General features: G+C 36.5%; 1 protein-coding gene across 14 annotated transcripts in view; it reads left to right on the top strand.

Moving 5' to 3' along the window:
- Positions 1 to 13,728, top strand: part of PTPRK (protein tyrosine phosphatase receptor type K) — a 549,502-nt gene that overhangs the window by 90,612 nt on the left and 445,162 nt on the right. Inside the window, exon 1 of one of the 14 annotated variants that reach the window (XM_032862514.1) lies at positions 10,133 to 10,150. The exons of the other annotated variants lie outside the window; for them this stretch is intronic. The gene's annotated coding sequence lies outside the window, so the exon portion shown is untranslated. Of the gene's footprint in view, positions 1 to 10,132; positions 10,151 to 13,728 lie in introns of those variants that run through there. 14 annotated transcript variants of the gene reach the window in all.

Below are 13,728 nucleotides of genomic sequence, written 5' to 3'. Positions count from 1 at the left end.
ATGCATTGTGTTCCTGTGACTTTTATCTGCTGTGCCCAGGTGACTTCTCTATATTTACTCAAAAGGGAATAAAAATTACATAGAAATTTCTTTAAAAAAAAAAAAAAGCAGAAACCCCCCAACTGTTAGAAAATGCCTTAGAAATAAAAAATTAAAATAATATTAAAAGCAGGGTAGAATAAAGTTACAAAGTCAGAAAACAAAGATTTTATTTATTTATTTGTCAGAGAGAGTGAGCACAGGCAGACAGAGTGGCAGGCAGAGGCAGAGGGAGAAGTAGGCTCCCCTCTGAGCAGGGAGCCCGATGTGGGACTCGATCCCAGGACGCTGGGATCATGACCTGAGCCGAAGGCAGCCGCTTAACCAACTGAGCCACCCAGGCGTCCCACAAAGTCAGAAAACAATTAAATGAATACACTTGGATTAAGAAAGAAAATTTAAAATAAAAGTTTATAGTAAAAATACAAAAGTAGAATTGAATTACATTGAGTCATGTGTGTTATTTGTGAACACAACATTGGTTTAGACTAATCTTAAGCTTCATGCTTTTGGTCAGATGACTCAATTGATCTCTTTATGAAAGTATTAATTAGAAAATGTTGAATTGATGGCCTACCTGAAATAGTTTGATTTTGGGAGTAACATAGAGACATAGACATATTTTTATATGGTTTGATGAAATCTGATAATCTCAGCAATTTGTAAGGTGTTTGAATGATTCTACAATGTTACATAAAGCATGTTAATCAAGGCCCATTGCTACAAACAATAAATGCAGAGTCCTAGAATAAAAACTTGTATTTGTTTAGCTGTGTCTCTAAGAACTGCTCTCAGTTACATTATTGCATTTGCAAATGTACCAAAGGTGGACTTTGATTTTATATATTACAGTAGTAATTCATAAAAGATGTATTTATATCAGATTATTTAAAAAAAAACCAAATCCTGTTTAAAATACCAGAGTATTCATACAATAGCACATTATTACAGTTTATGTATTTTGTAAGTAAGGAAGAACTTTTATTTTTCTGTGGGATTTTTGAATTTCTGTTTGAGCTTTTAAAAACAAAATCCTTTGAAAATGATTATATAGGCGATGATCCATGGTGGTTTATGGCAGTTCTCACAAATTGTATTTTGGTAAAACTGTAAGGAGTTATGTTGTCAGCAGACTTTCTCTCTTCCTTTCCTTTCCTTTCCTTTCCTCTCCTTTCCTTTTTCCTTCCTTCCTTCCTTCCTTCCTTCCTTCCTTCCTTCCTTCCTTCCTTCCAGTATCAGAAGTAAGAACATATGTATCTTTCTACAAAGACTGGGAGTGGAGAACAGTAAACTTTTTCATGAGAATGTTAGGATACCGTGATAGCTACACCCCATCTGTAGACTAGGTCTTACTCAGTTGGATATTTCTCCCGGCTTTACAAGGATATCTGTGATTTAAAAGGAGATCTCATGTTAAGATTCAGTTTGTTCCATTACTTAAATGAGATTTTATAAGAGACAGTTGCTTCATTAAAAAGGAAAGAAAAACAAGCAATTAGATCCAGTAGAAGGCTAGACCAAACGTTTGATGGTTTAACATGAACATGTCTTGAGCTTCATAATGAGGCTGCCTCAACTGAAATGCAATTTCATTTCAGTTGATATACTCTTGGCATTATTTGTAGCATCTGATAAATTTTAAAATGTATTTAAGAAACTGATTTCATTCTCACATCATCAGCTGTGACCACTAGTTGAGCTGGAAAGATTAGAATCTGTTGTCTTAATTATTTATTGAATAAAACATTTTTCAGACTCTTTAGCTTACCAAGATAGTTTGTATTCTTCTTCAAAATATTTCAGATTTGATAGATACTTGTGTTTTAAGACTGTACATTTATTTAGCATTTATAAAGAACTCTGGAGAACACTGCCAACAATATAAGATCTGCACATTTACACAATAATTAAGATTACGAAAGACTGCTGTGCTGATTAATATTTTTATGTGGGATTGTGGGATAGGCATGGGAGGGAGTTCACAGTATATACTTGTTCTTTCTGGAGGATGCCATGTATATGCATATCTCCAGACTTTTGCTTAGGCATACTTGGTGTTAGACTGGGGTTTTAGCACACATGAGGCTGCTTAATCAATATTTACTGATTTTATGACTCCTTTTTCTTTATGTGGCCTTTCTTGTTTTTTTGCCATGATGGATTCTTGCTTATATTTCATGGTCAGATCCAGAAGTCACTTTGTTGTGGCTTTCCTTCTTTTTTGTTTTCAGCAGAATTTTATATATATATATATATATATATATATATATATATATATATATATATTTACCCTCTCCTGTAGTACATACCATGCTGCATTAGTTATTTTGTCCTTTCTATCTTTTCTGCTATCATTAAAGATCTGTGACATGTTTTAGTCATCATTGCATCACCACCACTTAATATACTTTCTGACGTATAATAGGTACTCAATAAACGCTTGTTGAATGAAATGAAATCAAACGGGGTTCAAAAGAGGATGACTTGGGACTAGAACCAACATATATTGATTACCTAATCTGTGCTTAGCAATTCACTGGTTACTTTAGAATTTAGTGCCTCTATACTATTTTAAATGATCTTGGGACAAAGGAGATACTATTACTGTTTTACCTTAGACAAGGAACCTATGGGGCTAATGAGGGCAGAACTAGGCTCTTCCTCTTCTGTCTCCTATCAGACTGTCTTAAGCTATCTCCTGAGAGATTTTTTTTTTTTGTAGATTTTTTTTCCTTTTGCTTTCTTAAATCATTGCTAAGCTGATGATAGAGTCTACTATTTTCAAATCTAAGGTCTTTGCTTAAATTGCTCATTACGAAGATATACCCAGTTTTGCACTCGTTTATCGAGGTGATTCCATTATTCCTATAGGTAACCTTTTTATCATCACAATCACCTGTAAAATCTTACAAACTATTGAGGTTTTAATTCTGATCCTTTATGACTAAAAGGTCATACTTAAGAAGTGAATTAAAAACATGAAAACTACACCTGCAATGTAAAATAAACTTTATATAGCATTGGCTTTTAGACAGATATAACTCATCATGGTGGAATTTCTCAGTTGTATTTGATCTTTATTACTGTAAGTCTTTCAAGGCAGAAGTCATCTAACTCACACCTCATTGAGAAGAGTAAGTTTGTTTTCTGAGTCGTTAAGGTAAACTTCTAGAAAGGACTATTATTTTTTTCTTATTAACAGATACCCTCTTCCTTTAAAACCCTTCTCTGCCACTGTCTTACCACTAGAATGCCCTAGAATGCATTATAAGGGGAATTATATTTCATAGAGGAGATGGGTGGGATAGGTTTCTAGTTGCCAGGCTTTATTTTGCTATTACCTTGGAAGTGGTATTTTTTACCTTTGTTTTATCATAGTCTAGCCTTTGCTGTCATAAAGGTAAATTTTAGTACCTTATTTCCAGGTTATTGTTATTTTTTTAATTAGTAGGAATGGATCACAGAATATGAATATTTTTATCAGGAATGCCTTGGAAATTTTGATAGTGGTGACTTGTTCAGTTGTTAGGAATAGTGCAGTAGTCAGTCCTAGGTTTGTACCTGCTGGATACCCTGTGGTTCCTAAGAGGTTGCTCCTACTTCAGATACTCTGTCCTTGAGGTTTGCTCTGCCTGGAATGAGTCAACCACAGATCTTCACACTTTACTTCTTCTAGTCATTCCAGCTCTTCTTTGAGAGGTATCCCCTCTACTGCTTGGCATTACATTCACAGATCCACCTGCCGTGTTCTCCCTGAACATTTCATTGTCTTGTTGATCTTGGTAAGCTCAGAATAGTGCCTAGCATTAAATAAATATTTACAGAGCAAACTGGAAGTTTGTACAACTAATGGTAGGCTTATGGTCTTTTCAGTAGTCTACTAATGATGTGCATTTTTAGATTGCCGGGATTGCTTTCCCCCTTGGCTAGGGGTACAATGCTTAGTGATGGGGCAATCTTGCTCTAGAATTCCAAGCAGCTAATTCTTTGATAGAACGGACTCAGTGTTGTCCCTGAGCAAGTAAATCCATGAAATTCTTCTGAAAAGAAAATGAAATACAAATTCTTTTATGATTTACTTCTCTGTATATGAAAAAGGCAGTGTTAAACATTTTGTTGTGTAATGTCTTGTTAGCTGATGGTGATAGGTGCTACAGGAAGTGAGGAGGCTGGTGGATGGAGAAGTTAAAAGAAGGGACTGATTCTGTTGTGGTAGTCATCCAAGAATTGACAAAGATTTCTGATTTTACTTCAAGGAAATTAATAAATTAAATAAATCTATCTAATTAACCCATGGATCTGTTAATTAAATCACAAAAGTTTAGAAAGTCCTCTTCATAGTTTACTTCTTCTTACTTTACCTCTTCTTACTTTACCTCTTCTTCCTAGCAGACATTCTGCCTTTGTCTAGGAAGCAACATGGACATTTTTGCTTTCCCATATTTTGACATAACCTTCAGACTGTCAGTAATGGTAAGAAGTGTGCTGTCGGAAAGGAGTAGCTCTCCGATCATGAATGTAATTGCCTGGTGTTTCTTGTACACCTTAATAAGGCAGGTGGGAGAACTTGGTGGTGAAGAGGAGAATCAGACTACCTGGGTTAAGTCCTGGAGCTATCATTGCTAGTTGTGTGAACAATAACATAACAACAATAACATCTCCCTATGTTTTCTTATTTGTGAAAATAATAATATGCTTACTTCCTCGAGCTACTGTGATGGTTAAATAAGATCATGTCTGTAAAGCACATAAGCACACCACTCTCTGGCATATTCTAAGTGACAGAAGTTTTAGCTCTACTTGCTGTTGTTATTAATACAGTCTGTGCTGGCTCTTCACACTTAACCTGTGTCTATCCAGTACTGATGCACATTAGAACACATGATGGGAGCTGTGGGGGGTGGGGGGCGCCTGGGTGGCTCAGTTGGTTAAGCAACTGCCTGCCGCTCAAGTCATGATCCTGGAGTTCCAGGATCGAGTCCCACATCCCACTTCCAGCTCAGCAAGGAGTTTCCTTCTCCCTCTGACTCTACTCCCTCTTGTGCATTCTCCCTCATTTTCTCGCTCTCAAAAAAATAAAATCTTAAAAAAAAAAAAAGCATGTGATGGGGAGATATAGTAAAGTAAAGGAAAGTCATAATCTTTCAACTTCCTGGTGTTTCATGTTTTGAAAGGAGAGCTGGTGTCTCACCCCTGGCCACACTAGCTTGGTGGACAACTCCTTGCTGGAAGGCAGAAATATATAAATACCAGGAACAGTAAAGGCTCTGAATCTTCAGAGTGTGTCAGTTTATTTAAAAAAAAAAAAAAAAAGAAAAAATAAAGTTTTCTTGACAGTTCTGCCTTGGATTGGGAACACTGGATTAATTTCAGGCAAATCAAGAAAAAAGATGACTTTATAAGCTTGTCTAATGCAGGAACAAATGATTTTCTTTTCCTTGTTTTCACTTCCTCCCCCAAAACATGGGTTATAAGAGTCTTTTTAGTTACAAATGACAAGAGAAAGTGACAAAATGGTTCCGTAGAATCTTCTTTTGAAACTGTTAGGTTTTATTCCTATATGATCTTAAAGATGTGGTAAATACTGGAAATACTTTTTATTCATTTTTTTTCCTCAAAGCAAAGAGCATTGGAAGGAGCATGGTGTGTGATGGGGTCATAGGGAGTTATAAGAAGTTATAAGGATTAGGCTACATTTGAATTTCTCACTTAAGAAATAATTAAAATCCACTATTGGGTGCTGAGAAGAATAAAAAGATGAATAAGGCCTAGATGCTGCTTTCAAAGGGATTATAGGGATTGAATAAAATGCTAGAAAAATAGCTTTAATAGAAAGTAGAAGGTGGTAGATACTGGAAGAAAACTACAATCATTGATCTTTGGAAGGTATTGCTTCTAGCTAGGGACCTCAAGGAGAGCTTAAAAAATGAACTGATGTTTGTGCTGGGCCTTGAATGGATACACATTGGAAGTCATGAGGGGGAAAGCATCTTTGTCAAAGGGACTAGAATGTGCAAGGACTAGAGGACTGATTATGGGAAGCAGTAAGTCATAGTTTATTTCTCAAGAATGCTAATCCTGAGAAGTAATGTGTGCAGAGAGGTTTCTATGGTGAAATTCAGTTGGGAAACTTTATATACTATGTATGCCTCCTACAGATGGTCCAGTATTAAAGATTCTGAGATATCTTCTATTAAAACAAGTATTTAATATTGTTTACGGTAGCTTTTTAAATCATGAAACCCTCTTTTTTAGTAAATTGCATGAAAATGTTATGAAACAATTTCAGGTAGACCCTTACTGGGAGATGTTGGTCTGTGAAGGTAGGTTGGGAGAAGGTGGTGGAAAGTTTGTACATCAGAGTAAAGCTTTCTGATGTGGGTGAGTCATGGTCTGGTGTACTCTTCAGGAGAGTTCATCTGGGGACTGTGCATGAAATGGGATGGATTGGAGACTGGGAAGAGTTGTATGGAGCGTCATTCAGTAATATGTCTTCTCCAGCAGACTAGGTATGAAGTGATGTTGGTCTTGCCTAGGCTGGTAAGTAAAGGATATTCTGGAAGAAGAGCCAGCAGTTCTTTGATGTCAGTGGACTGTGGCAAATATGACAGAGTCTAGATTGGCTTTTTGATTCTAAAAATCTCCCTCACCCTCCATTTTACCATCTTTGAAATCAGGAAGTATCTTAGAGGTTAGTCGTTGTTTAGTTGCCAGTGCCTTTCTGAATGGCACATAAAGTGAGATTTGTGAAAATACCATTGTCAAGGGACCTTTCAAGATAAAGGAATAACGTTTGCCAGAGAGTAGCTTGGGGTTTAGTTTCTAATGGTGTGATGTTGGCCACTCCTTTTAGGAAGAGGACACTGGTAGAGTGTCCTCTTGTCACTGGGGCCAAAGGAAATGTGCTGTGTTTCAGAGAAAATGAGTGACCACGGCATTAGGACCAGGATTCCCTCATGACTTTGGCCATGGGCTTTTTAAGCTGTCAAAACAAGCGAGGGAATCCTTCTGAACTTTCACTAATTTATTTACCTAGTCCTATTTTATCCAGCTGTGAATAGTATGATGTTAGGCAAATGTTCTCTGTTGAAAGATACAGACAGACCTTACCCTCAGTCTTCCAGATATTAACTTGGTGAGGTGAGCCGAACCAGCCTTCCTGTCTAAAAATGCTTTTTCAGTGGCTGCCATTCTTTCTCTTCAGTAGCTCTTTACACAATAGCTGTAAAAATAAAACCTCTTGTATCACAACATTTTATTTGCTGTGGTTCTTTTAAATAAGTTAGTCTGTTATTTTTTTTTTTAAGATTCAAATAAATTGAAATGTATGTGTTCCTTCCCATACATTCTATTCCTGTAGGTCTACAAAACTTAAGAAATATTTATTAGAAAACACCAGCTCCCTCCTATCCGGAAATATTGATCCAGCGGACTATCATGAAAAGGCAAAAGGTTTATTCAGTATATAATTCTTAAGTTGCTCTGAAATATATTATTCGACTCTTTATACCTGCATAAAAGTTAATGTCATGAAACTCATGATCATATTTTTTTCTTCTCTTACTCCGCTGTCCCCACTGCTTTGATGAAACAAAACCATTAAAAAATAAAAGTCTCAGAGCATGTCCATAATGATTTGATAGTTTAGTCACTTCATAAAATGTTAAGCTCTTCTTTTTCCCTCTTTTAAATTTTAGGTTGATAATGTTTCCAGTTCATGAGAAGAGTCTGAAAGTAGTTTTGGTTCATTGTTGCTTACAGCTGTTATTACTAACCAATGGCCAGATCTTGCATTGGGAGAGACAGACCAACTGGTGGAGGGTGGGAGGGAAGGAAGGGAAAAGAGTTCCCAAATAGTTTCACTTTTTAAATCAGAAAAGCTGCTTTCCCAGGTTTTCCAGCCAGACATTTTAATGTGATCTTAGGTGCTCAAAAAAGACCACACCCAACTTGACTCATCAAAGGGTTTTTAATTGGCAGAGAGAGCTGAACCTGTTTTAAGATGACTGTGTGCTAGGGTTGAGTTTGAACCACATAGATTAGGGAACAAAGAAGAGTTAATTTTGAAAATTTTTATTTTAGCACAGTATGTATACTGCTGATTGCCTAGGTTATTATGTGAGTCACTTCAACCTCTTAACCTCTGTTTTTCAGTATTTCTAAAGAGCAGCAATGCTGAGTTTATTTTCTAAAAGACATCTGTGATACTTTTTATTTTGAGTTCTCGGGGGAGAAAAGCATTCATGGGACTGATGTGTTAGTTAAGATCTTTTGATTATAGACAAAGTTCTGACTGTTTGGCGGGGAAAGGGGAATATATGAGAAAGCTACATGGGAATGTAATGAAGTCCAGGGATGAACTGAAAAGTAAACAACAGCCAGGGGGAGGCCAGGCATGCAGTCTGACCTCTGGAATGAGAAGAACTGGGACACGAAACCCCTCAGGGCACATCTTCATTTTACTTCTCTATTTCTCTTTGTGTGTTGGCTTCAGTTTTCTTTCTTTGAGGTACACCCTTTTTCTCACCGTTTCTCATACAATGGTACGATCATTGAGAGTTCCCAGATTTTAGGTCATGATTTTTGTCAGCGGATTGAGTCTTAATTGGATCCAAAATTCCAGGCAGAGAATCCTGTTGTGTTGGGTTTGGTCCCACCCTGGTGCCAATTCACTGTGGTAAGGGAATAAGGTCTGTGGACCAGACGGTGCAGCAGCCTGAATAAGCATGTTGATTAGGGCTGAGGAGGCAGTAGACCCACCTCAGATAGCTGGCGGCTGGGCCCAAATCCCATGTGTGGCTGCTGTAAAAAAAATAATGACTTGCATGTTACTTAGTTTGCAATTTTCTGAATAAATTGTCAGTACTTGTATCTGGATGAATTTTCATAGTGGCACATGCTTATTTTTCCAAAGTGAGGATAAGAAATTTTTGTGGTACTTCAGTTCACAGATAGTTATATTTGTTGCAGGGGAATGGAGAAGATTGGGTTTTTATTATAGTGATTATAAGGTAATAAAATCATTTGTACACATACATATGCTTGCACACACATGAGAAGTATGACATTAAGTTCATAGCTTAAATAACAGATTAAAACATGTGCATGGGGAAAATAATGCATCATGAAAAATTAAACGTAACATTTTATCAACGCACTTTAGAAAATCTACAGTGTACAACGGGGGTTGTAGGCTGAAGCAACTCCATACAAAGCAGCTCTGTTGGCTCCTGGTTGCTGGCCTGGACTCAGAGGTGGGTAAGCCTTTGTATGTTGCTTAGCAATGTGTGTGTGGGGTGTGTGTGTGTGTGTGTGTGTGTGTGTGTGTGTGTGTGTGTGTTTGAATGGATCTAGCCTCATGAATCATGAATTGTTAGTCTATGAGAGTAAGGTGTTCTTACAAGCCTGCCAGAACGGTAACCAAACCCAGACCTTTTTTATACCAGAAGGATTTTAAGAACAGAATTGTAGCTTCTCAGATTTATGATGGAGCTTGAAGAATTATTATGTGATGATAATTCTGTCATTATAATCAACCTCTAGCTCTGCTTTTTGTACGCAGATCTTTGTGATCCCAGCTAAAGAAGAACAACATTTCTGACTAATTCTACTATTTAGCAATTCATTTTGGGTTTATTGTGTGGGGTGGGAAGCAGAGAGGGGCTTTCTTGTATATTTATCAAGTCTCTCCTTCATGAAATGGATTGTAACTCTGGAAGGGTGAATGCCTGAGAAGATAGTCCTGAGTGCTTTGTAAAAAATCCTGTTCTTACTACTTAACACATTTCAAATCTTTATCAGAACAGTATTTCTGTTAGATTAAAAAAGAAGGAAAGGAAAACACCCAACCACACAATAATTTCTTATTTCCCACTCTTATCTTATTTCCACATTTTTGGATGAAAGATCGACTAATATATTCTGACACAATCACCAATGAAAAAAAATACTCATGAGATGTTTCTGAGAGCTGGTGCCCCTCTTCTGCTTTCATTCCCCCTTTTGCTCTAGCTTTCCAAGTTCATAGACTCAATTATATTTTCCAGTTTTATGTTATGTGGTGAGATTGTTTTCTACCCCAAACTTCGTTGCTTTATCATTTTTAAAAAAGGTAAACTATTTTAATGGTTTTCTCTACCAGTTCATGTACAAAAAATACAGTAAATTTTTGTTTACTGTCGAGTCAAAATAGTGATTTTAAAGAATCTGAAAATGAATGATTGTGTTGTATACAAGCAACCAGCAAGTGACGTAGGAAAAGTGGTAAAGTTTGAGAGACACAGACCGGCCACTGAGGTAGGAAGTAAGGGTCTCTCACCTGGGCTCAGAGAATCTCTTCCAAATACTGAAACTGGATTCTGTCATTTTGGCCAGAGTTGAAGATGATTATACTAAAAGCAACCATCTAATTTCTATCTTTACTGGTGTTTTTCTGACTTGGGTATAAGCTGCATAATGCATGGTTCCCCAACACCCTGTGGCTTTCTGTCCTATGCTGTTCCCACAGTTTGAATGTTCTCCTTCAGCTGTTGTTGGCAAAAATGTGTATGGCTTAGTCTTAATGCTGCCATTTCCATAAAATCTTCTCAACCATAAGTGGCAAATGTAGGATTGCTTCCCTGCCATCTTCTGAGCACTTACATAATTTTGCTCACACTTTCTGTTGTAATTACCACAGATCGCTCTGTGTGGTTGTGTTTTGTATCCTTTCCCAGGCTTCTCCATGGAGCTCTACACTCTCTGAGAGTATCAGCAAGGTCTCATTTGTCAAAGCATGTTCTGTGTATCTAGTGTAGAGTCTTGGATTTAGTAGGTGGTAATTAAACATTTATTGATTTTAAACAACCGTTGATTCACAGATCAAAGAGGGGAAAATATACCTTTTAGTTTTTTACTAGGAGGACTTTCAGGCATAATTGTACAAATCAGTTTGGAGACCTATGTTTATATTAAATGATTAATTTCACTCTGTGTCAGAATAAAAGATTATTCCCAGAGTTTCAGCCTCACTGAAACAATGTATATATTTTTCTGTCAATTTGTCATAGTTGTTTAAGTTGGCTCTTTTTTTTTTTTTTCTCTGTAAACTTTATAGCCAATGACAGCATTCCCTTCCCCCTTTTAGGGAAAATAGGTAGCCATATTTTAAGCCATGTGCAAAGTGGACTAAGTGTATATGAACTAAAGTTTGGAAAGGTAATGGCATAGACTCACAACAAAGTAAATCTAATGCATGTTCAATGTTGGCATGATTATTCATTTGCTATGTACCTAACTAAACCCACCTCCTGAGTTTCCATAAGAGTAAAAGGTTAATGTTGGGAAGGGTGGAAACACAGCATTGAGAGCTCTTGGGGTTTTCTTTTCTGGAGGGAAGGCTTTGGAGGAACAGATGTTTTCTTCACCACTTTTGCTTAACAGCTTTTTTGGTGGGTGGGGGGGGAAGGGACACAAACAGTGAGTGATCCTTTCCACTCCAGAATCGGTCTTGCCCTGGCTCCTCAGCACTGCCGGTGAGGGGCGCCTGGAAATTCAAGTCTTCTGCAGGTTCTTAGGTTGGTTTCCCATTGAACTTTAGTTCTCTGTTTTTTCACTTTTCATTATTTGAAAGAGTCAACTAACTAAACTAAAGTTTCAGCCTCCATTTTCTTCCTTCATTGATCTGTATTACACAGATTGAATAGAATGGGTCTAATGTATCAAATAATGACCCCCAGGCCCCAAAGGCTTTTTACCCCAAAGTGTTTTCTGAACTTCATGTGGTAAGATAAAAAAGAACCCTAGTACTACAATTTATACTTTATTTGGGATCATTGGATTCTGGGAATTTATAGACATTTGGAGATTTCTTCACAAAGTTTTGGTAAGAATTTCAGAAAGGAATGAGGACAAAGCCTTTATGTAATTGATGGAGTATATTGAGGGAAAGGTGTGGATTGGTGACAGTGCTTTCCAGAGCTAGAGGGAATCATTAGAGTGAGCAGGGGAGACATTAAAAATGGGCATAGTGAAAGAGAATGGTGTAGGCAAGAAGGTGGTTTTATTAAAAAGTCAGACAACTCTATGCAACATTTAAACTTTGGAAGAGTTATGTTATGCCCAAGTTAGTTCTTTGTTGCTTCTTTTTAGTAGTGTTCTGGTACTGAGGAAGAGACAGGCTGATCCCCAAGGACACCTTTGCACGATGTAGTGGCATAGGTCTATGGTTACAGTGCATGCTTTAGGACATCCAAAAAATGTTTTAATAAGGACTGTGGTCTCTGGTTCAAACCACATTTTTTTCCTAAAGGAAAATTTTGTTTAGGGTATTTGGAATTTTGTGGAGGGAGAGTTTAAAGGAACTACGATTATGCTAAGAAAATGGTGCCTAATGGATTTTAAATCCTTTTAACTTTATGATAAATAGAACTCAGAAAATGTTATCTTGGTAAAAAGCATTAACTTTTTGGTGAGCAGATAGAGTTTCTAATGAAATGTTAGTATCTATCCTTTACATGTATATATTTAAAAAAAATCTCAATAAACAAACACACCCACTTGCAGCTGAACCATTTTTACTTTGCCTTTCATCTCATGGGTATGGGTAGGAAGTAGTGCATTCCATTACCCCAGACTGTGAAGGGTGGAAGCAGAGTTGCTGAGAATATCTCTGGGAATTAGAGATGAAAAGGACCATATTCTTTTTGTTTTTTCTCATCCACATCAGGTAAATGAGATTCACTGTGGAATGCTGTTTGTTCCTCAAGGAAGAAAAGTGGACCCTCAATTCATGACAGTATTATTAGAAGTGAAAAAATTAAGGAACAGAGACTGACAAAAATATTGCTATGATTAAAGAAATTTTTCTTTTTATTAAGCAAATCAAAATGGAAGGCTCAGCCTTATTACCTGAGTATTAAATACTTGCTAGTGAAGTTGGAGTGATTTATGATATAATATATTAGGAAAGAATTTCTACTGATATACCAACAAATTAGTTTTCTTGTATTAAGGTGAAATGTTCCTGTTAGTATTATCAAATGACTCCCTATTTTACATTGTAACAGTATTGTTTTTTGAATTTGCGTTATTAACCATTATATTTTTTCTATGTATAAATAGTATATAATCTTCTTGTTGGAGGTGCTGATATTTAATGGCCTATCATTGTATATGGTTCAAGGAGAATTCTGTTATTCATAGAGCAATTCTGAAGTTAGAGTTAACTTTCTGTTTTTTTCCTATTTATGACTATAATGGCTCATCTTATCTTACTGTTTTAACTCCTAGGCCCTCTTAACCCTTACACATACCACATATCCTTAATCCTGGACCATGTATTAAGCCTAACTAGTTCATATTCTGCAAATGTGAAACATTATCCTAAGGGAAAAAGAAATAATTATTTTTTCTTTGCGTGCCAGAGTACTATTAAAAACAAGGGAGGATATGAATCTTAGATAATATTTTCTGCTTCTATATGATTTGTCTTTGCTTAGTAAATATCTACTGAATGATAGGACATTCTCATTTGCTTTAAAATGTGTTTGTGTACCAGTGTCTTCTCTGATTTTAATTCTAAAGGAAAGCCAAGACTTATTGAGTTTGTAAATGATTTTAATTATCAATTTATAGTTTTACATGTTTTTCTTTTTTTTAAAGGGGAAGGGCAAAGGGAACGGGGAGAAAGACTTTCAAGCAGGCTCCATG

This window comes from Lontra canadensis, unplaced genomic scaffold (assembly GCF_010015895.1).
Source record: "Lontra canadensis isolate GAN:19392208 unplaced genomic scaffold, GSC_riverotter_1.0 scaffold23, whole genome shotgun sequence".
Classification (NCBI taxonomy): domain Eukaryota; kingdom Metazoa; phylum Chordata; class Mammalia; order Carnivora; family Mustelidae; genus Lontra; species Lontra canadensis.
This window is presented reverse-complemented; position numbering and strand designations above follow the sequence as displayed.